At 37.1% G+C, this 25,103-nt stretch overlaps 1 protein-coding gene and 1 non-coding gene across 5 annotated transcripts in view; both read left to right on the top strand.

Moving 5' to 3' along the window:
- ADRA1A (adrenoceptor alpha 1A) overlaps positions 1-25,103 on the top strand; it is a 105,294-nt gene that overhangs the window by 47,966 nt on the left and 32,225 nt on the right. The gene's annotated exons all lie outside the window — the stretch shown is intronic.
- On the top strand, positions 21,549-21,655 carry LOC116558543. The gene has a single exon (XR_004272050.1). It is a non-coding gene; the product is annotated as a U6 spliceosomal RNA (small nuclear RNA).

Raw genomic sequence — 25,103 nt, 5'->3', positions numbered from 1 at the left:
TTGAACTCCTATAGGATGGAGGTTGGCATGTCAGGGGCTTCCATAGTGTCTTCATCTTCCCCTTTAGGACTTCCCCTTGTGCTAAAAGAAGGCATGTGGACAAGCTGCTGAGCAGCTGCTGGATGCTGAGGTGCCACATGGAGGTGTGGGTGAGCTAGTGTCCACTCAAGTGTTTGTGTGACCACACGTGCTCTGGCCTCGGTGCCATGCATGCTGCCTCAGTGTGTTAGGTGTGTGCACATGAGTGTGTGCACACAATGCGGGTGTGCACATGCATGCACACACACACACACGCACACACACCATGAGCACCTCTCTCCTTGTTTTTGCCCTTCTCCCAGACGTGGACCACTGTTACTTGTTACTTCATGGGTGTTACACTGGTTCCAGGGCCAGCACATGGGTGTGCTCTGATGCTCTGGTTAAGTCTCTGTCCTTGCCAGGCACTGTATCCTCGGGTCTCAGGAGAGGAGTCCCCAGTGATCTGCCTTGTCCCCAGTCAATAGGTCTGAACCCAGCAACTCTGCCCTCACTTTCATTGAATACGATTTTTCCAATGCCCTTCCCCAGTTTCAGTGGATTTTCTCCAATTCCTTAAAGGTGACAGTGTTTGTGTCCTTACCACATCAATTTAAGGTTTTTGTTCCAAAGGAAATATAGGGAAAACAGATCCAGGTGGGATTTTACACCTCTCCTGCAGGGCTGCTCCTCCCCACCTCCTCAGGCCTACACTAAGAGAGCCACCTCCTCAGGATGCTGCTGTGAGATGTTGTTTCTCTGTCTTGCCTTTCTAGAAATCTGAAAGAGTGACGAAATGGGTACACCTGCCAGGAAACCAGCTACGTCTTTTCAAGGCTCATGATAAGGCAACCAGCAGCACATGGACTCACTGTCTCCCTCGATTCTCCTCCTGTCCTGTCTCATTTTCCCTTTTCTCTCACTCCTTCTGCCCTGGAAACTCTCCAGTGAAGCATTAGCACTTAATCACTGCCTTACTCTTTGTTTTATGGGGAACAGAGACAACTACTTTGCTCATTAATTTTCAGCCTTGTTCTTCTCTAGTAGAAGTATCTGAGGCTGCACATTTTCAAGTATTGCTTTGGCTGCATTCTAAAAGTTTTGGTATGCTTTATTTTTATTCTTGCTCAGTACTCAACAGAGACCTTTCTCTCCCACAAGCAGTATCCAGTGGAACTGACCAGGTTCCTAATCATCTACCTTTCACTAAATGGCCTAGCCCGGCCTAGCCCTTTGAGGGTTCAAGCTTGCACGGAGGGATTTCCATTTATATTCCTTCCAATCTTATGTAAGCCCAAAGCCTCATCTTCTGTCCTGATGTGGTTTATGAACTCTACATCACTTAATTGTCAAGACCAACAAATCCCATAAGTCAGCTTGAAGTCACTGTTACGTTAATACTTAGATTTCCAGCTACCTCTTGCTTCGTGCTTTGGAGAATTTTTTGCTGTCTTGGAAAAAGATTGCTATCTTGCAAACCTAACCATGCATGTGAAAGAGAGCTTATCAAATTTTCCGCTCTGTCTAGATGCTTTCTGGCAAAATATTTTTCGGTATTCTAGAACGCCCTATTTCCAGAAAAGGAAATTTGCATGAGATTTCAAGTATCTATTTAAGAGTGTTATCTTATTATATTTTGCCACAAGATTTAACCCAGTATGTTCATGAGGATTTGGTAGTGGAAATTTTTGATACTCTGGCCCATATATCTAAATTATATTCACCAACAAAATAAATAAAACACATGTTTTCTGAATTACTAAAATGAGTGAAATATATAGATTTGGTATCACGGGAGAATGTTGTCTAACAAGAAAGATCAAATTTAAAAATTTTTTTGTTTCCTGAAAACTGGCATTCACCATTAATTTAGACTTCACTTAATCATGTCCGTTAAAGGTTCAGTTCAAGAGATAAAAGAAGAGAGATGTATTTTAATTTTAAAGGACTTCTTAAATGACAAGGACCTATTGTTATATAAAAATGAAATGTGTCAAGTACTAAAAATTCAGTAAAGTAAAACACAAAATAGAAAGTTAAAGTTCATCTATAATTCCACCATACAGAACTAACCACCGTTATCATTTGGCCAAAACAAATCTAGATGTCTCTCTCAATGGAAGGATAGATGAGTAAATAGATGGAGAGAAAGAAAATTATAAAACAGATGATACGTATTTCTTTACCTTAAAGAAGTACCACATTTAAATTATTTAACAGAAGTAAAATTAAAGCTAAATGAAAGGAATCGCTTGGCTAGACACAGTGGCTCATACCTGTAATCTTTGGCCTTTGGCAGGCCAAAGATTCCTTGAGGCCAGGAGTTTAAGACGAGCCTGGGCAACATAGCAAGACCCTATCTCTACAAATAATTTTTAAAATTAGCCAGGTGTGGTGGCTCACACCTGAAGTCTCAGCTATTCTGCAGTCCCAGCTACTCAGGAGGTAGAGGTGGGAAGACTGCTTAAACCCAGGAATTTCAAGCTGGAGTAATCTATGATCACATCACTGCACTCCAGCCTGGGCAACAGAGCAAGACCTTGTCTTTAGCAACATAAATAAATGAAACAAACTTAAAAAGTAATCATTTATTTCCAGGAAGTGTTTTTTCTTTCATCACAAAAGATAGTCATCATTAAAAACACTGTTTTAAAGCTAAGAAAAAAATTATGAAAATAAACAAGCACCCTCCTTTTCTTAGGATCAGCCAGGCTCAAATTTTATGTAAAATAGTCTAATTTTAAAACTTGGCAACTAACTCATTATTTTAAAAATATTGTGCGAGCCAAACAAACTACATCTGTGGGCCCCAGTTTACAAAGCTTGGCCTGAGCTGAGGATCACTGGATTGACTTGGCAGGACCATGTCCCTTGTAGAGAAATCTTTCACCTGCTCCAAGTCAGATAGAAAAATGTCAGCTGTCAACATCATCCTTTACTGTGTCCAGATTTTTGAGTCTAGTCTAAAAAGACATTTACATATGAAATTGCTTTTTGTTTTTAATATCATATTTACCTAGTGTTTGAAAAAAATTTTAACAATGAGAAATAAAATAAGGAGAAAAAATGCCAACTTATCAAAACTACCTACTGATTACGTTCTAATAAGGCGACTTTGTTACCATGTCAGAGCCAAGCTGGCTGCTTGGCTTGGATGAATTCCATATCACTGGAAACAGTCAAGCACAGAATGGATGTCCACAGTGTAACCTACTGGCCTGGGATCCAAGCCAAGCATCTGAGGGATGATTGGCTGGATTAATAGATAAATGGATGGATGGATGCAAGGTGAATTAAGATCCCTTTTATAACCCAGGCTTTCTTGCAAGTAGGGTCTTAATTAATTCACTTATTTGTAAGAAGAAAGCTCAGTGAGGCAGGAAGTTAGATGAGTGGGTTAGGAAAGAAAAAAATGAAAGGATGCTTTATAGTTGTTTTGCCTCCTTTTTAATCTTACTTTAAAAAGCCTAGCCCCACGATGTCACTGAAAATAATTCTACCTGCTCCTTTGGTGACTTAGGTTAGGTTGCCTGCCATGTTTTATAATAGAAGGAAGCAAATATTTATGAGTTTCCACTCTTTCACAGCAACTGAACGACTTTCTGAAACTCTAACCGAAAAGCTTTTCCCTAGTATGTTTTACTATTAATGCAAGCATAGTCTTTTATTACCTGTCCCTTAGCTTGCAATTGACAGGAAGGGCATAGCGACAGTTAACAGTGGAAAATTACAGTTAGATGATAGTGCAACTCTGAGAATTGTAGCTCAAACTAGAGGTCTTCATCAGCATATCTAAAAAATTAAATATATTATTAAAAAGGCAACTCCCTTTTTTGGATGTATTAAGAACTGGCTTTACAAGAAAGATGTTTATTTTATGATTTTCTGGTACTGAAAATCACTATTACCCACTCAAAAACCATCTCCTGAACTGTACTCACTTCTAAAATTTCTCCACTAAAAATAGATCCCTGTTTCCTGTAAATGAGCACATATCGTTAGGAAAGTAGTATCATTATTATTTAAACCTATTAGTTATTGAAATATTCAGGAGAGTAGTGTAACTATTATTTTAACCAAAGTATCAGTTATTTGATTATAAATTTTCTGAGTGATTGTCAGTTGACAGAATATGGACATAGTCAGAGAAAAGCCTCAGAAGAAAAACGCGAGAGCAGGAATTGCCACTGCGAAAAGTGGGAGCAGAGGAGGAGGAAGAAGCAGGCATGAGAATGTCAACAATGGAAAAGACACAGTCTTTGCACAGCTTACCTCTAATCAGGTCCAGTTTTCTCAGCCTCTCGTTTCATTAGATCTCACTGTCTTTGTCTTCCAAGCTAGAAAACATATAATGTATTAAGTAAGAAATTTTGATGTCTAGAAAAGGCGTATCAGCCGAAAGATATTCATAAGAATGCTGTTCGGGTGCAGTGACTTACACCTGTACTCCCAGCACTTTGGGAGGCCAAGGTGGGCAGATCACAAGGTCAAGAGATGGAGACCATCCTGGCCAACATGGTGAAACCCCATCTCTACTAAAAATACAAAAACTAGCTGGCTGTGGTGGGGCATGCCTGTAGTCCCAGCTACTTAGGAGGCTGTGGCAGAAGAATCGTTTGAACTCGGAAAACAGAGGTTGCAATGAGCCGAGATTTTGCCACTGCACTCCAGCCTGATGATAGAGCAAGACTCCATTTCAAAAAAGAAAAAAGAAAAAGAAAAAAAAAGGAATGTATTTGGCTGCTTTTTTTGTAATAACCCAACAGCAGGAAATAGCATCAATGCCTATCACCTGTGGAATAGGTAAATAAATTGTGTTATATTCCTACTATACAATAAAAAGGAACAAAGAATTGATTTATATATATATATATATATATAAACACACACACACACACACACACACACACATACATACACACACACACACACACACACACACACCCCTACACATGACACTGTGGGTGAGTCACGCAGAGATAATGTTGAGTAAACAAAGTCAGACACAAATAGTACATTCCAGGTGACCTAATTTATGTCAAGTTCAAAAGCACATCAAACTAAGCTGTAGTGTTAGAGGTTGGAACAGTTGTTCACTTTACAGGGAGGGAGCATGAGGGAGCCTTCTGAGGTGCTGGAAATGTTCTACATCTGAAGATTTGGAACTTCACAAATCTTAAGTTACGTTCATCTAAAAAATAGAAGAAACTTTAGAGTAATCTCAAAGGTGATGCTCCCATCAGTTGAGAAGTTTTTTGAGTGGGTTCTAGCGAACTGGAGCTTAGCGCCAGTGACAAGGAGAGACTGGTGTAAATACCAATTTTTCTTTAGAAAGCTAGACAGTGAAACCCAAATGGACAGAATCCAGCCTTTATTTCTGCTTCTTCCCCTAAAGCCTCACACAAAATGATGTTGAAGAAATGCACCCAGCATTCATCTATGTTTGTTAATGAACTAAGTGTTTGATAAACCATGTCTTATACAGATTCAAAGCAGTTTCTTCATCTTTTTCTATTAATTTCCTTCCAAAGCTGTTTGAACACAGGAGCACAATTGTGGGAAATTATGAAAGACTAAAAGGTCATGCCAAGTGAATCTTGAATTTTTTTTAGGTGATTGATTTTTCAGCTAATTGATTAATCGTAGTTGAAATTAGGGCAATTCTCTTTATTTTGCTTCCAGACTATTTAGGGTCAGTTGAGTAGGAAGCATACTCATTAAGAGTAACTGCAAAACTTGCCATCTAAGAAACAAAGATGTGTTGGCCATATATGATTCTATGGGAGTGGGCATGTTGAGGTTGAAGAGTGGGACCTGAAAAGTGAGTCCAGGTCTCCTCTAAAGTTCTGTGCCATCTCTCCAGTGAAATAGCTAATTTTTTTACAACCAAATCACTGACCATATTTTAAGTTGGACCATGCCAGAGCTGCCTTACTAGTATGACATAGCAATGAAATGTTGTTACTTAAAGCTTGCTTTCTTATTTGAGTTGTTTTAGATCTTCCCATAAATACTGTTACCTTCAACTGAGATCCTTGAAAAATTCTCCATTTCATTCTCCATCATCACATTGCTGGCAGATTCTAGCAGATGGTTTCCTTCAGGGTACACACGGAATCTCTCTCCCTAGTGAAAGAGAGTGGCTGTTTTAGGCTTGTTGCCTGTTACCAAGTCTTAGGATGGATCAAGGGAAAAAAACCCATAATCATGATGACATTCAGCAGAAACTGCTTTGGGAATGCAGAAATGCAGCATGAAATTAACCCAAAGTGACATTTGCCCCGAATTACTAGAACTTGAATGGCGACCCTTTCGTAAAACTTTGCTTTGGTACTTGTGATGACCACAATTGGTCAAAAATCTTGGCTTTATTGATTTGACCTCTGAGTTTGTTAAAGCATTCATGGTTAACAAAAATGGTACGTGCGAGCAAGTGGAGCTCAGTTGAAGGGCAGGAAGTAAGAAGGCAGCCAGTTTTCAAGAGCAGATCTCCTTAGAACCAGGGTTCCCCTGCTGGGATAAAAATTGCAACTGAGACAGAACAGGGTGTAATAATCTAAGAAGAAAGTTTCATGAACAACCTAGGATGTCTAAGGGCCAAATTGTTCAAGGGACTTTGCCAAAATTATATAGCAAGCTATTTAGAGAGGTAAGCCATGTCCATAACTGTAACTCTTTTATCTTCATATGAATAGATGACATCCTTCTGCATTTATTGGGGCTCAATCAATAGCTTCAATAAAGCCATAGCTCTCTTTCTCAGCCCTTTGTGGGCAGAGACCATTCCCTTTGTAGCACATTGTTCAGTATACAGCGGAAGTAGTAGCTTAATACATGTTTAATTGAATAGAAATGCAATATATACTTCACTACAGTTTATAAGATTTTGTGCTTTTATAAATGATTACTAATGCCATCATTCCATGTGATCCTCCCTATTAACCAATAAAGTTATAAGGCAAGTATCATTCTAGCCTCCAAGGCAGGATACCATGGCTCACTGGGAAACAAAATGGGTAGTTTTGGATCTTAGAGTCTCTGCTTTTTCTAGGCTCATGAGAGCTGAGAAACCAGGTAATCAGGTAAAAGGCTAAGTTCAAAAACTGTTGAAAATTACTAGTTATTCATTTCTACTGTTTATATAATGAAACAAATCCAGCAACAGCAGACTGGTTGAATAAACAATTCTAAATACATACAATGGAATACTACACAGCTATAAAAAAGGATGAAGATCTTTACACATTGATAGAGAAAAGAGGATCAGGGTGTATTAAGTAAAAAAAGCAGTATGTAGAAGTCTATGTAGTAAGCAACCTTTTGTGTAGGAAACAAAAGCAAATAATATATAGATATACTTAATATATTTGCATAAAACACTGAAAGAATAAACATCAAACTGTTTAAAAGGATTACATGTAGTGATTGAAGGGGGATAGGATAGATAAAGTCAAGGGTATGACACCTCCGGTTCCATTTCCTCTACTGAGGAAGTTACTTTCTTTTGGGCCTCAATGTTTTCAGGGTAATGAGATAGAACTTCTCAGAGATGCTGGGTCTTGAAAAGTGTTGGCTTTTCAGTATGTGAACAGAGAAGCACATAGAGACAGAGGGAAGAATATTCTAGGCAGAGAGAATGGCATAACCCAAGTCATGCAAGTTAAATAGTATATCTGGACAGCAGTACAAATTGACTTTAGCAATAAAGTTCATTTAGAGGAATAATGGAAGGTAAGATTGGAAATGCCCATTGAAATTATATCACGAAGACAAATTCAACAGTTATTTGCTGAACACATATCTTATGCCCAACATCACGGCAGGTGCTAAGGGTATTGTGGTGAATGAGGCAGGTGTCTACTCCTAAAAAGCTCACCCATCAATAAAAAGATAGTAAGTTTCTCATTGCAAACAGCAATGTACACTTTCTTTATTGGCAGTGGGATACCAGTAATGGCAGAAAAATGATCCTACCAAAGTTGTGAGACTTTTCCTACCAAAGCTGTCTAGATTATTGCAGATGACATGTAAGAGAGATGTGGAAAAATCAGTTACTTATGACATTAAGAACAAAAAGAAAGGACATATGTCCAAAATTTTGTGCAAGAAAGCAATGTGTTTGTTGCACTTTCTGGATGCAGAGTTCGGGGAAGGGAAGAAATCACAGGCAAGTAAAGTTTCTCATCTTAGTAACAAGGAGAGAGAATGTGACATCTCAGCATATTCTTTTCATTAGGAAAACCTCCTAAGCAGAGGAGGGTGGAAGGAGAAAATGAGGTCAAGTTTAGAGTGGCTGTTTAGATGTTTGTGAGATAACACATCGTTATAGATCAGGAAGGCAGCTAGAAGCAGAAGAGGAGATGCGCATGGCAAGGGGGCTTTGTCATCAGCATAGAAGTGATCTATGGAGTCCTAAGAATTGCTAAGATCACCAAAGAAAAAAATGCATCCCTGATCAGGCAAAAGGCTAAGTTCAAAAACTGTTCAAAATGACTAGCTATGCATTTCCACAGTGCATATAATGAAAAAAATTCAGCAATAGAAGACTGGTTGAATAAATTATGATATTTAGTATATTTATTACTGAATAATAAATATACAGTGGAATACTACTAAGCTGTAAAAAAAAAATGAAGATCTTTAAACACTGATAGGGAAAGGAGGACCAGGGTGTATTAAGAGAAAAAAGCAATATGTAGAAATATACGTAGTATGCAACCTTTCGTGTAGGAAACATAAGCAAAAATATACAGACATACTTTCTTATATTTGCATAAAACACTAGAATAAGAAGCAGCTAATTAAAAGAATTATGTGTAGGGATTGAAGGAGGATAGGTTAGATATAGTCAAGGGTGTGACATCTCAAAGTATAACTTGTTATATTGTTCTAATTTTTGAGCCACGTAAATGTATTACCTATTCAAAGTATGAACTTAGAAAAGTAAGTGCAGAGTGCAGAGCACTGTGTCTAGTATAGAAAGCTTGGGAACTGTGGTTCCATTTCCAAAGAGGAGCAGGAGGTGATGGTGGAGACAGGAAGCCATCTTGTGAGGCTTGAACCTTGCAAAGGTAGGAGGGGAGGAAAATGTAGGTGAGGAGATAAGGTAGATGGGTCCTGGCCTCTTTGGTGTGTCTCTTGCTCAGTACTCCCCAGTCCCTGTTTTCTAGCCAGGCCACCCTCTGCTGTCTTTTCCTGGACATTCTAAGTAACTCCCTAGGTTTCATCAGGCTACATTCCCACCAAAACAAACACCCTTCCAAATGTTTTCCACTATTCCAAATCTTCACTCATTCTTTTTTTCAATAAACATCCAAGCACCTTTATGCATGGAATGCCATAATGGGCCCCAGACGTGAACATGCCATGGTCCTCCCCACTTTGAAGGATCACTGTCTATTAAGAGAGACAGACACTGAGATTAACAACGCAACATGACAGAGGTGACATTTACTCCAAATAATAAAAACTGACCAGCAAAGGGGTTCCCTCCAGTTCTCTTACACTCTTAGTGGTGCCAATCAATTCTATTGCTTTGATTTCTTAAGTTAAAATTTTTAGCCACCCATGTGCTTGTCACCCTCCCTGATTCTTGTAACTTCTTGTTATTTATTTGCCAAAAGAAGCGGCCCTGTGAAAATGGATATGATCACCTTCATGACATTGATAAAGAAGGGGAGACTAGCAGATTTCAGTGGCTTGCCCAGGGCCCAAAGCTAATTCCTTTTAGGGGGCTATGCTTAACGGAAAGGGGTTAAATTTCTGATTCGTATGAGGGGTCATAATTACTTGCTGTGAAAAACATTACAAGGCTTCTTTTTGTGTTGATTCTACCTGACAATAGTGGCCTTAGGTAAGAAAAAATAAAAGAGCCTGATTCAAGTTTTGTTGAAGTTTTGACAAGCCAAGAGTTACTGGAATTTTAGTAAGCCCATTCATTGCACACGTTTGTTTTTATAGCACTTTCGCCCCAACCTCAGTTTGACATTAACAGAGCAAAAGCCAAGCTATATTGGCCCTTGGTAAAGACACAGCTTATCAGAGTTTGGGGCCAGCTCCCTCTAGGCAGCTTCTCTCATTATCACAGATGCCGGCCTCCTCCCCACCCACTCTGGGAAGCTCAATGTTGTGGCTGGTCCTCCTTTTCTAGGATGTTCCATGAAGCCACTTCTAGCAGCAGCCACTGGGCTTGCTCTTCCTATTTCCATCTTATGTAATGACTGAACTCTCGATTAAGCCAGAGTAAAGAGATTTAAGGAGCAACCTGGGACTCTCTGGCGATATGAGAGGTTCCACTCTAAACTACAGCCCATTTCATTTACTCCCCAGCGTGAGGCATGACATCTTTCCACTAATTCATGGTGACCCTCCTTAGTGATGAGTTACTATCTGGATTCCCACACCATCTGGATAGGATTCTGGACGCTGGAGAGTTTCTATTTTTACCAAGCTCTGGCATTGCACTTACATTCCATTACAACTGAGCCAGAGGCCACAGAAAATTTGAATCATGCTCTTTTTTTTCTTACCTAAGGCCACCACTAACAGGATAAAGGGGCTTTTTGCACCCTGTTATCTGTGACGCTACAACAGAAGAGCAAAACAGAAGGCAGCTTTCAATTAAAAAAAAAATATCTTTGGTGTAAGCACTCAGCTTCTGGGGCCAGTTCCACCTTGTCTGAAGGAAAGCTGCAGGGGAATGATTTTGCAATTAGGAGGCTGCATGAATTGCAACCCAGTTAAAAACAGGGCAGTGCTAATTCCCCATTCTTGGAGTAAGGGGAAGAGAGGCAGGACAGAATGGGAGCATTTGGGAGTTTGGTCATTACTCGTTGCGTAAAGCTGCCCCGTGCCTGGAAGGATAAAGTAGGAAGAGCAAGCACACTGGTCTGCTAGAAGTGACCTCAGGGAGTATCCTAGAAAAGGAGAACCAGCCACAACCCTCAGCTTCCCAGGCTCTGTCAAGCTATGTCTTTACCAAGGGCCAACATAGCTTACCTTTGGCTTTGTTAATAATGTCAAACCTTTGGAGGGGGGGAAATGCTATAACAATAAATATGTTCAATTAATGAGCTTACTAAAGTTCCAGTGACTCTTGGCTCATTAACGTTTTTGTACCAGGTAGAAGCAACAACACAAAAAGAGAGTCTTGTAATACTTTTCACGACAGGAAATTATTACCCACCAGCTCTGGAGCTGGGATAGCAGAGTTCAAATCCATTTCCATCTCTCACTTGTTGCATGGCCTTGGGCAAGTTACTTAGCCTCTCATGACTGTCTCCTAATCTGTAATAACACTAATGTATGGATATCCTCCTAGCATTTTTGAAAAAGTAAATGAGCTAATATATGGAAAGCATTTAGAAAGTACTGGGCATAGACTGGACCCGCAGTAAGTATTTGGTCTTGTATTACCCGAAGTCTTGGTCTCCCTTCCTTAAGGCAATGTGGTAGCATAGTAAACAAGCAATTTGCCTTATCTTTATTTAAAGTGGGAATAATTCCCACCTTGTAGATCCAAACCAGGAAATATTAATTCAATGTTAATTTACTGTCTAGCTCATATCACTCAAAATGTTAAGAAACCACAATTAATATCCATATGGAGGCAACAGGCATAAATTGGGAGTGGACAAACAAGGAAGGTGACTTCAAGTGAAGAGCCAGCAGGCAGAGGTGAGAGTCCCATTTTCAGTGGCCACAGTGGGGCACAGACTAACTGATCTTTTAGGATTTGATTGCTAGCCTAGAATTAGCATGCAAATCACCAATGACATTAGGAACAAAACTCCGAGCTATACCCTTTATCTCCAGAAACAGTGTCTATGAAATCTGAATCATGTATGTTTGTGTGTGTGCTGCATAAGTGCACGTGTGTATGTGTGTGTGTGTGTGTGTGTGTGTGTGTGTGTGTGAGAGAGAGAGAGATAGATAGAGAAAGAGAGAGAGAGAGAGAGAGAGAAACTCCAAAGCTTATTTGATGCAAATCCTTTATTGCCCTCACTGATGAGCTATGAAATTCCCATTTCAGGCCTATCTCTAGCTATTAATAACAAACAAGAATAAATTAAATTTCTATCAGATCTTATAATTGCTATTATTTTTCACACACCATCTCATCTTATCTCTGACACAACCATCCTCGGAGCATCATATGTTCTTCTAATGGGACACACAGAGGTTATCGGTGTTATTCTGGAATTAGTCTCCAAACTTTGAGTCTGGAGGTTGATTTTTCACTTTATGTGATCATTTGTTCATCAAATATATGTTAGACAAGTCAGAGCACAACTCTGACACCCATGGAATCCATGGAGTTATGAATTCTGTCCCTGGGCAAATACTGATCCGTTTACCATCACTATAGATTACCTTGCAATTTCTACATTCCTACATGAAGAAAATCATGCAGTGTGAATCTTTTTGGCCTCTTTTCTTTCATTCATGATAGTGATTTTGAGATGCATGTTACATGTATCAATAGCCTATTCTTCTTTATTCTACAGTATAGGTATAATGTTTTATACTTCCACATATTGATGAAATTTAGACTGTTTCTACTTTGGGGCTTTACACATAAAGCCTCTTTGAACACTCATAGACAAGCTTGCATGTGGATGTGTTTTCATGTCTCCCCAAAATAGGTGAGAATATGCAAAGTTTGTCTTTCCTTGCCTGGCTTACTTCACTTAACAAAATGTTCTCCAGTTGCATCCACGTTGTTGCAAATGACAGGATCTTATTTCTCATATGGCTGAATAGTACTCCATTGTGCATATGTACCACATTTGTTTTATTCATTCGGCTGTTGACGGATATTTAGGTTGCTTCCATATCGTGGCTATTGTGAATAGTGCTGCCAAAAACATGGGAATGCAGATGTCTCTTCAATATATTGATTTCGTTTCTCTTAGGTATATACCTAGCCATCAGATTGCTGGAAAATATGGTAGCTCTGTTTTTAGTTTTCTGAGGAGCCCCCATTCTGTTCTCCATAGCGGCTGTAGTAATTCACACTCCTAATAACAAGGTATGAGGGTTCCCTTTTATCTGCATTCTCACCAGCATTTGTTATTAACTGTCTTTTGAATAAAATCCATTTTTACTAGGGTGAGAGAACTCATTGTAGTTTTGATTTGCATTTCTCTGATGATGAATAATGTTGAGCACATTTTCATATACCTGTTTGCCATTTGTGTGTCTTCTTTTAAGAAATGTCTATTCATATCTTTCACCAATTTTTAATCAGATTATTGTATTTTTTTCTTATTGAGTCATTTGAGCTCCTTGTTTATTTTGGTTATTAGGGATTTTTTAGATGGAGAGTTTGCAAATATTTTCTCCCATTCTATGGATTGTCTCTTCAGTTTGTTGATTGTCTCCTTTGCTACACAAAAGCTTGTTAACTGGATGTGATTCCATTTGTCCATTTTTGCTTTGGTTGCCTGTGCTTTGGGATATTACTCCAGAAATGTATGCCAGTCCAACGTACAGAAGAGTTTCTCTGATGTTTTCTTTTAGTAGTTTCATAGTTTTAGGTCTTAGATTTAAATCTTTAATCAATTTTTGTTTCTGTATATTTCAAGAGATAGGGGTCTAGTTTGATTCTTCTGCATGTGGATATCCAGTTTCCCAGCACCATTTACTGAAGAGACTATTCTTTTTCCAATATATATTCATGACGCCTTTGTCAAAAATTATTTCACTGTAGATGTATGAATTTATTTCTAGGTTCTTTATTCAGTTTTATTTGTCTGTGTGCCTATTTTTATGCCAGTACCATGTTATTTTTGTTATCATAGCTCTGTAGTGTAATTTGAAGTCAGGTAGTGTGATTCCTCCAGTATTGATCTTTTTGTTCTGGATATCTTTGGCTATTCTGGATCTTTTGTGGCTCCATATAAACTCTAAGATTATTTCTTTTATTTCTATGAAGAATCTCATTGGTATTTTGATAAGGATTGCACTGAATCTGTATATTGCTTTATGCAGTATGGACATTTTAACAATATTGATTCTTCCAATTAATGAGCATAGAATATCTACATTTTTTGTGTGTCATCTTTAGTTTCTTTCACAAATGTTCTATAGTTTTCTTTGTAGAAATTTTTGGGACTTCTTTGGTTAAGTTTATTCCTAGGTATTTTATTTTATTTGTAGCTATGGCAAATTGAATTACTTTTTTTAAATCTTTTTTAAACCATTTGCTACTGGATATAGAAATGCTACTGATTTTTGTATCCTGCAACTTTACTGATTTTTTAAATCAGTTCTAATAGCTTTTTGGTAGAGTCTTCAGGTTTTTTCAAACATAAGATTATATGCAAACAAAGATATGTCTTATATTTCAAACATAAGATTGTATCTGCAAACAAGGATAATTTGACTTCTTCCTTTCCAATTTGGATGCGTTTACTTTCTTTCTCTTGTCTGACTGCTCTAGTTAGGATTCACAAAACTATGTCACATAACAGCAGTGAAAGTGAAGATCTTTGTCTCATTCTAGATCTTAGAGGAAAGGCTTTCACTTCTTCCCAGTCAATATAATACTAGCTTTGGGTCTGTCATATATGGTTTTTATTGTGCTGGAAAATGTTCTTTCTAGATCCAGTTTTCTGAGGGTTTTTATCATGAAAGGATGTTGAATTTTATCAAATGCTTTTTCAGCAATAATTGAAATGATCATACAGTTTTTGTCCTTCATTCTGTTGATCTGCTGTATCACACTGATTGATTTACATATGTTCAACCATCCTTGCAGCCCTAGAATGAATCTCACTTGGTCATGAATAATCTTTTTAGTATTTTGTTAAATTTGCTTTACGAGTGTTTTGTTGAGTATTTTTGCATCAATTTTCATCAAAGATATTATTCTGTAGTTTTGTTTTGGGGATTTTTGATGTCTCTTTTTATTTTTCATGTGTTTTGGTAGCAAGGTAATACTGGCCTCATATAATGAGTATTTGGAAGTATTCCTTCTTCTTCTATTTTTTGAAATAGTTTGAGTAGAATTGGTATTAGGTTTTCTTTGAATATTTGATAGAATTTAACAATAAAGCCATTGATTGGGTTCCAGGCTTTTCTTTGCTAGGACATTTTTATTATGGCTTCGATATTATTACTTATTATTGGTATATTCTGATTTGGATTTCTTCATGGTTCAGTCTTGGTAGGTTGTATGTATCTAGGAATATGTATCCATTTCTTCTAGGTTCAAGGAAGAGCTTTTTGAATATAGAAATTCATTTACTCTTAACATCATTTGTTGAAAAGACTTCCCTTGATTGAACTACTTTCCCCCATTATATACCTTTTTTGAAAAGTCCATTTTCGGTGTTGACCTGTTCCTGGAGTTTCTATTCCCTTCTATTCATCTATTAGTCTATCCTTACACTAATGTAATATCATTTTGATGATGATCATTTTTTCTCTTTAAGACAGAATCTCACTCTGTAACCCAGGCTGGGGTACAGTGGCATGATCTCAGCTCACTGCAACCTCTGTCTCCTAGATTCAAGTGATTCTCATGCCTCAGCCTCCCAAGTAGCTGGGATTACAGGCATGTGCCACCTTGACTGGCTAATTTTTGTATTTTTAGTAGAGACAGGGTTTCACCATGATGATCAGATTGGTCTAGAACTCCTGACTTCTAGTGATCCACCCTCCTTGGCCTCCCAAAGTGCTGGGATTACAGGCATGAGCCACCGTGCCCACCAGATGATAATCATTTTAATACATCCTGAAGTCAAGTAACTCCTCCGACCTTATTTTTTTTCTAAATTGAATTGGCAATTCTAGATGATTTGCATTTCCACATAAACTGATTTATTCAAATGTTCTTTCTTCTTAAATCACTTTTGGAAATTTGTGCACTTCAAAGAATTTGTTAAATTCATTTAGGTTGTTTAATTTATTGGCATAAAGTCTAAAATATTCACTTATTGTCCCCGACGGCTACAAACTCAACAGAGGCTCCAAAGGTCACACATGACACATTGAAGGTGAAACAAGCTACAGCAGAGAGCTCGTTCCATAATTTGGGCACAGCTGAGACCACAGGAAAGTATATCTTAAAGCAGCACTGCTTTAACCTTAAAAGTAATGGCAAAGCTTAAGGCCATGCCTCAAAGAATCAAACAAACCTACCTACTAGTATTCTTGCAGGCAATTACCCTATGATTGCACTGGGTATATTTGACCCTAGATTCAAATATTTGGCCGTAGTTTCACTGAGACCCAGCACATAGATTCACGGGATGTCACTACACAGCTCTCTCCTCTGTGGCACCTGGCCTTTCAAATTTCATTCATCTCAGTATCCCTGAGTGCCAACATCTGTTTTCTCCACCCAGAGATCAGTTTTGTTAGGGCCCAACTTCTCTGTGCCACAAATTTTAAAATTCCCTGAAGGAGAAAGCCAGAGTAACATCAAGCTCATCTCATGTGTTTTCTTCTCTACAAGATCAAAATCCTAAATATTTAAAAACAGGGACTTCATATATTATAATCAATTACATCTCTTTTTTTACAGCAGAATAGTATATCACACCCATTACTGTGTCATAGCTGAACCCCACTAATGAACTTGTGAACAACTGCATACATTAAATAAACAAGAGCAATGTTGGCAACTTTTAGGACTTTCTTTAGCTCGTTAAATTCAACATCCATTATTGAAACTTGCTAGATAGAATGCACCATGTAAGGTATTGTTGGAAGTCAAATGGGAATAAAGCAAAACACCTGCTCTGCAACATCTCCCTGGGCAGAGAGAGAAAAAAGAAGGAACTCTAACAAACTGTCATATAACAGAGGGGTTGGTAATACCATAGGAGAAAAATTGTAGTACTCATGGGAGCACAAGGAGAGTGTTTAATTTTGTCATGGGGATGGTGGTAGGTGAGTGGTGTTTTAAACTCTTTCTTATAGAAATAATCTTATTTGGGTATTTAATAATGGTAACCTACATAACCCCCCCAAAATCTTCTTTTTGTAAACTTTAAGGTATTCTCTAAACTTTGTGTCTTTTCACAGGCAGATACCATTCTAGTTCTGTTCTTCATTAGACTCTAGTCAAATGACTTGACTTCCTGTGCACATGCATTAAATAAATGTCAAGATGCTGAATTATTATCCCTATCTGGGGAAATAATTTGGGAATAAAAACATGTCCTTTGAAAAAAAGTAAATGAGAATAAGCAGGAGGTAAGTGAGAGCTGACAGAGTTTATGACTTGTATAAGCAAAGGGATAAGTATATTTGATTCTGCCTAAGATATTGAGTCCTTTTGAGAAAGCATTCTTTCTATGTAGGTTAAAAAAGCCATGCTTCTCTGAGTGAGATTTAGAACCTGGCCCATCCAATTCTCTGAAAGAATAAATCACTTGGAACATCACTAGAAGTTATTCAAGACTGACTAGCCAGATGCAGGGGCTGACACCTGTAATCCCAACACTTTGGGATACTGAGACAGGAGGATCACTTGAAGTCAGGAGTTGGAGACCATCCTGGCCGACATGGCTAAACCCTGTCTCTACTAAAAAATCAAAAAGTAGCCGGGTGTGGTGGTGAGCACCTATAATCCCAGCTACTCGAGAGGCTGAGACAGGAGAATTGCTTGAGCCTGGGAGGCAGAAGTTGCAGTGAGAGGAGATGATGCCATTGAACTCCACCCTGGGCAACAAGCAAGATTCCATCTCAAAAAAAAAAAAAAAAAACAAAGAAACAAAAAACACTAACTTACTTCTCAATGCAGATGACAATTTGTATCTAAATCAAACAGACCTCTACCTTGACCACCTTGAAGACACCTTATGTCTTTCTACTTCGTGTTTAAGACCTTGGACATTGTGAGTGGTTAATGATTATTTATTGAAGTAAACACCATGTCATGATCGCTTTTCCTTTGAAATTCCTCTCAAATCCATCTTCTCCATAGCCTCAATAAACACTCAAATGTAGTAATTCCCAGAACTGTTGGTCTCAAGATCCCTCTATACTCTTGAAATTACGTAGGACATTGTGTATATAGACTCTATCTGTTGATATTTGCCATGTTCAAAATTAAAACTGAGAAATTTAAAAATATTTATTAATTTCTTTAACAATAAAAGGTCAGGTGTGGTGGCTCACACCTGTAATCTCAGCACTTTGGGAAGCTAAGGCTGGAGGATCACTCGAGCTCAGCAGTTTGCCACCAGCCTGGGTAACATAATGAGACCATATCTTCACAAAAAAATTAAAAAATTAGGCAGGCATGGTGCCTCATGCCTGTAATCCCAGCTATTCAGGAGGCTGAGGCAGGAGGATTGCTTGAGCCCAGGAGTTCAAGGCTGTGGTGAGCTGTGATCCCACCATTGCACTCCAGCCTGGGTGACAGAGCAACACCCTGTTTCAAAAATAAATAATAATAATAAACCCATTGCATATTAACATAAATAACACACTTTTGTGAAAACAAAGTATATTTTCCAAATTTAAAAAGGTGAAAAGGGTGATGTTGTTTTACATTTTTGCAAATCTCTTTGGTGTCGGGCTGTAAACGATAGATAGATCCTCATATCTGCTCTTCATTTAATCTGTTACAATAACACACATCATTTCATCTCTGGAACATTTCACTCCACTCTCACAACAGAATGATAATGGCAAAGGCAAATACTTTCTTAGTATGATTGTAAATAGATTGTTCACTTTGCAGCTCCTTTGGAAGAGAACATTGAGAGAACTGATGCTCTAATACGACTCCCTTCACTTCACTCTCGATTCTAGTCTCATCTCTAAAAAAATTTGCTCAGTGAGGGAATAAACCTCTCCAATACATCCTGAACATATCTGCCTTTAAAACAAGCCAATGCAAGAGCTTCCTGTGATCACACATTACAGAGGCTGCCTGGTAATCATGGTATCAAATCTACGTGCTTGTGCCCAATTTCAGGGGTGTCCCTTCATCTTGTACCCCCTATCTAAATAATCATCTCTCTATCCGTGTTCACTCTGACCCCTTCCCTTTAGAATCATTGCCCTTCACTTAAAATATCCTCTGCTCTGCTGTCTCCTATGTCCCCATGGTGTCTGTTCTGAGGCCACGTGTAGGATACACTTGTCCTCGAATCATTCCTCCATGCCTTTGAGGCATTGTAGGCTATGAATTACTGTAGGATTTCTAGGAGCCTTGTTTCATAATGAATCCAGCAGGTCAGGAACAAAATCCCACCTCTTTGTGTCCTTCACAGCCCTGAATGCATTTGGCTTTCAAATAGGATGAATTAAAAAGCAAAATTATTTAAGAAAGCTATAAAAAAAAAAAAAAACTTATAAATGCAGATACAGGTAACAAAATGTTGTAGGTGAGTTATTTTTTGGTTATGTACTTTTATTCTTTTTTAACATGTTAAGTAATTATTATAGATATTATCAAATGTATGCAAAAGTAGAGAAATTATATAATGAAGCTGATGTAACTATCGCCCAACTTTAATAATTGTAAACTAATTCACAGGCAGTTTTATTTTATTCAGATTCCTCACTCCACTCAGATGTTTTGGAAGCAAGTTCTAGACAGCATGTCATTTCATCTGCAAATATTTAACTATTTATCACTAAACAATACTGATTTTTTGAAAATTATAACAATAATACTATTATGTCTAAACAAAAGCCAACAATAACTTTTATTATCGAATATCTTGAATTTTCTCCGGACACTTTTAGAACGTTTTTATTTGAATTGGGATCCAAATCAGGTGCATATGGTATGTTTTATATGTCTAAGCTTATTTCCTATACAAGTTCTCCCTTGTCTTTTTTCTTGGAATTTCCATTTAATTTTTCTTTGAATAAACAATTTTCCATAGTCTGAATTTTGCTGACTTCATCACAATGGTGTCATTTAATATATTCTCTTTCTCCTTATAGTTCCTAGAAGTTGGTTATTCCACTTAGGAGGATTTATCACTTTGTTTGTTTGTTGTAAAACTAATGCTTAGATGATACGTACTTCCATCAGGATATACATAATGTTTTATTGTTCTTTCAAAATATTACTAATGAGTGATTGCCTAAATTTATTAATTTATTTTATTTATTAGGGTTGCAAAATGGTGACATTCTATCATTCCACCTTCATTTATTAGTTGGAAAACACCTAGATGGAGCAACTTCCACTCATCAACCATTTGATTAACTGAGGTGTAGATTTTATAGGAAAGACAGGATATACACCTAGTTCTTTACTTATCAATTTTCAAAATAATAAGGCAGTTATTAGTTTCCTTCAAAGATAATAAATGAAGGTCTCTTTTCCCCAGCATCATTGAGAGCTTACTAATTGAAACAAATCATTAGTCCCTGTAGCAATTTTTAATCCTTTGTGAATCCTTATTGAGTCTCACATTGTCTCATCATTGACCAGTGGTTGTTATTCAAGTTAGTTCCCGAGTTCTTTTGACACAATACTGCAGTCTCTTATGGCTATGTGACCTGTGGCAGTAAGTCTGTTCTTGTATGTTCCCTGCCCAAACCTGGAATTAGCCATTTCTCTAAAGAGTCTTGGTCCTTTTTCAGTAGGAGATGGAGTTTGAAGGACCTGAATATTCATTGCAACTGCACTAATCATTGCTTCTAGGTTTTTTTAGAATTCAAAATTAAGAAAAAATATTTTTTTAAGAATACACCATTTGTTTTCCAGGTAACAAATTATTATAGTACACAGGATAGAAATCTTAATAAGGTGGCTTTTCCATCATTTATATCTCCTTTCTTTTTTTCTCTCATTATACTGACTTAATCTTCTAGAACACTGTTCATTAATTATAATTTTAGACATCTTTCTTGTTCATAATAATATTCTTAATAATCAAAGAACAGAAGAAACACTTTGTTTCCAATTCCCTTTAAAGTGAAGGATAAATCCACCCTTAAATGTTAGCTAACTAGAGCTCATAGGTCAAATCCAACCTGCATTCTTTTTTCTTTGGTATGGCCACATGAATTAAATATAATTTTTACATTTTTAAAAGATTTTTTAAAATAAAACAAATAATCTATTTTGTGACACAGGAAAATTGCATGAAATTCAAGTTTTAGTGTTCACAAATAAAGTTTTGGTAAAACATAGACGCACACATTCATTTACCTAACGACTATGGCTGCATTCAAGCTACATTCGCAGAGTTGAACAACAGAAACAGACCACACTGCTAGCCTAAAATATTTACTATCTAGCCCTGTACCCCAAAATTCATGCAAAATTCATGAACCACAATTCTGAGGCCAGAAGAACCACACAGACTATTACCAGGATCAGAGATAGCAGGCTTCTTTTCTCCTAAATTTCACTTTTTCTCTTAATGTATTCTGACAACAATGAAGATACAGATAAAGTTGCATGAAGATGATGCAGAATCTAATGATGTATCGCTGGATACAAAAAGAGCCACCTCAGGTTACAACTTTAATCCTTAAAATGAGAGTGTTCCCTTCCTGCTAATTATTCCATTATTCCCTGATGTTTTTAATAATAAAACCCCGTGCTCACTTCGGCAGCACATATGCTAAAATTGGAACGATACAGAGAAGATTAGCATGGCCCCTGCACAAGGATGACACACAAATTCATAAAGTGTCCCATATTTTTGTGAAGCATATGAACAGACGCTTTTCAAAAGAGGCCATATATGAGGCCAACAAACATGAAAAAATGCTCATCATCATTGGTCATTAGAAAAATGCACATCAAAACCACACTGAGTTATCATCTCACGCCAGTTAGAATGGCGATCACTAAAAAATCTGGAGACAACAGATGCTGGAGAGGATGTGGAGAAATAGGAACACTCTTATGCAGTTGGTGGGAGTGTAAATTAGTTCAACCATTGTGAAAGACAGTGTGGCGATTTCTCAAGGATCTAGAAACAAATTCTATTTGACCCAGCATTCCCTCTACTGGGTATATACCCAAAGAACTATAAATCATTCTACTAAAAAGACACATGCACACGTATGTTCATTACAGCCCTGTGTACAATAGCGAAGACCTGGAACCAACCCAAATGCCCATCAATGATAGACTGGACAAAGAAAATGTGGTACATATACACCATGGAATGCTATGTAGCCATAAAAAACGATGAGTTCGTGTCCTTTGTAGGGACTTGGATGAATCTGAATACCATCATTCTCAGCAAAGTGACACAAGAATAAAAAGGCAAACACCGTATGTTCTCACTCATAGGTAGGTGTTGAACAACGAGAACACGTGGACTCAAGGAGAGGAGCATCACACACTGGGGACAGTTGGCAGGGGGTAGGGGAGAGCCAGCGAGGGGTGGGGAGGGAGGGGAGGGATAACATGGGGAGAAATGCCAGATATAGTATGCACCTAAAGTAAAATAAATAAATTAAAAAATAAAAATAAAAAATAATAAAATAATCAAACCCCAAAAGTTTGCCAGTTCCTGTCCTACCTAGCTATGGTTTGTTTTTACTTAATAGATTGGCAGATACAATGACAACTTTTATTATATTTCAACTTCATTTCCAAATGATATAAATCTGTGGAATTGTTTGTTTTCTGGTGACAGTGGGTTGTTCATATTTTTTATTTGTTTTCTTTTGATTTGGCTCTGCTTCTCAGTTTTGGGATCAGGATTATGCTAGCTTTAAAATTGAATTAGGAAGCTTTTTTACATACTTAAAGACTCTGAAAATACTTACATAGCATGAATATAAACTATTTGGATCCAACAATTTCTAAGGATAAATTTTGTCAATTTTTTGTCTTCTATAATCATTACAGTTTTCAGATATTATCTCTTTGAATAAAATTTGACAAATATCTGCAAATTTATCAAAATTCTTCATATTATCTGCATATGGTTTTTGACTTGAAATTGCTTTCACTTCTTTCAGTGTCTGAAAATGTATTTCTCATTACTGATGAACAATTATGCTTTTCCTCTTTTTTCTGGTTAGGCTTGTCAAAGGCATGTCCAGTTTAAATGTACTAATTAACCCTAATGATTTTCTGGTTTTTAATTCATTAATTTTTGCTTCCTTTATTTTAATTTGTAGTTCTTTTCCAATTTATTTACTCTAATGCCCAAATTAAGCTATTTGTGTCTTTCTTGTTTAAATATAACTCATCTAAGCATTCACAGAGGAGAATAACTTCAGCTTCTTTCACAAAGCTCTCGTTTTCACTATTTTCTAAGTCATCTCTCATTGTAGTTCTGATTTACTCTTGAACTGAAAACTTGATACATATGTTGTTGTCTGTATTTTAGTCATCTACTTCAAGTAAAATTATATCAATTCTTAAGCATTTTTAAAACATACATACATATACCTACATATTTGCTATCTCTGAGTACATAAAATTTAATAAATAAAACTCTATTGGTAAGCATGACTTTTATCAACCTAAAATAATTCTGCCTATTCCATGAAATGCCTTGTGTCATGGAGTCTGCTTTGTTTAATACTAATATTGCTGTTTCAGTTTTTTTTTTTACCTAGACTTAGTATATATTTCCAAACTGTATTATTTTTGTAACCGTCATTTGTGTCTTTTATAAACAGTATATATTCAACATTTTTCTTAAGCTCTTAAATACAGAGCTTTAATCCATTTACATTTATTTTTATAATTCACATATTTGAACATGTTCATAATTTTACTTATGAAAGTGTAAGCATGGATGTACTAAAAATACAAGCAAGAGTTAATGAATGGTTACAAACACATTATTTTAATTGTATATGTTAGATAGTGGTAATAATAATAATCACCAATGTATATGACCTTACTATGTGCCAGACATTGATGTATATACTCCTCCCTACATTAATTAATTTATTTGATGCTTACAAAGTAAACATTTACTACATAAAGAACCCGAGTCAAAGGGCAAGTGAGAAAGTACTGATCTAAATGTCTATATTTTTAGTATTTCTTGGTGAAATATTGTGATGGAAGTTACAGGTCTTCTTTGTGCTACTGAGAGAGCGTCCTTCCAGCCTGCATGCATTAAAAGGATTTTATCCAGGTTTGGTAATGAATTCTACTTAATGTCTTTCTACATCTATCAAATTAATCATATATTCGTTTCTACCTGTTATCTTACCTGGCAAGGATGTATTTAGTGGTCTCATACAAATATTGAGAAATAAAAACAATGAGAAAAGATGACTAACCAATGGAAAAAATGGGCAGAGGTAATTAATAAAAGAAGAAATACAAATGACTAATAAAATATAAAGAGATATCATATTTTACCTGTCAAATTGGCAAAGAGCAAATAAATACATACTGCTGCTGAGGATGGGAAAGGAGACATCTTCCGTATATTGCGATGATTAAAGCAAGTTTCAAAAGCAGACCTGGCTTCCAATCCTGATGGCTGCTTTTCAGATGTCGTTTCATATGGGGATTTATTCATCAGCCTGCAAGCATGTATTCTGTTCCTACTGTTTACCAGACCCCATTCTAGTGCTCCTTGTCCTTTGGGAAATTACATTTCATGGGTGAAACAGAGAATTTTTAAATGTTTTAGAAAAGGGCAAGAGCCATTAAAGAAATAGAGTAGGCTGGTGTGATAGGGAGGCTGGTGTTAGGGGTATTGGGAAGTAAGGACAGAAAAATCCTTTAGATTACATGTTTAGAAAATGCATCTTTGTGGCACCCAACCTCACCTAACAGTCTCTGGGCTGAGACATAAAAGAGAAACCTGTAAACCCAAGGGAAGAGCATCTCAAGAAGAAGGAACATGAATGAATACAAAAGCTTTCAGTTAGGAAAATCTGGGCAGTTTAAGAAGCAAAAAGAGTTTTAGCATGGCTGTTAAATGTTTTCTTGCCAAATAGCAGAGGTCAGGTCAGGCAGACCCTTGTAGTCTTTGGCACGCATGTCTTTCTTAGTGCTTATGCAGATAAAACATGGCTGTATAAAACAGGCTTGGTGGCACCCAACCTCACTGAACAGATGGGAAAATTACATCATTTGCTGCATGTGAAACTCTAGGAATTCAGCACCCATTGGGCACTCATAATTTGCTGCCATCATCATCATCATACTGTCATTACTT

The sequence above is a fragment of the Sapajus apella genome, unplaced genomic scaffold, assembly GCF_009761245.1.
Source record: "Sapajus apella isolate SASKATOON/1434 unplaced genomic scaffold, GSC_monkey_1.0 scaffold21, whole genome shotgun sequence".
Taxonomy (NCBI): domain Eukaryota; kingdom Metazoa; phylum Chordata; class Mammalia; order Primates; family Cebidae; genus Sapajus; species Sapajus apella.
The sequence above is the reverse complement of the archived record's forward strand: the minus strand, read 5'-3'. Positions and strand labels throughout refer to the sequence as shown.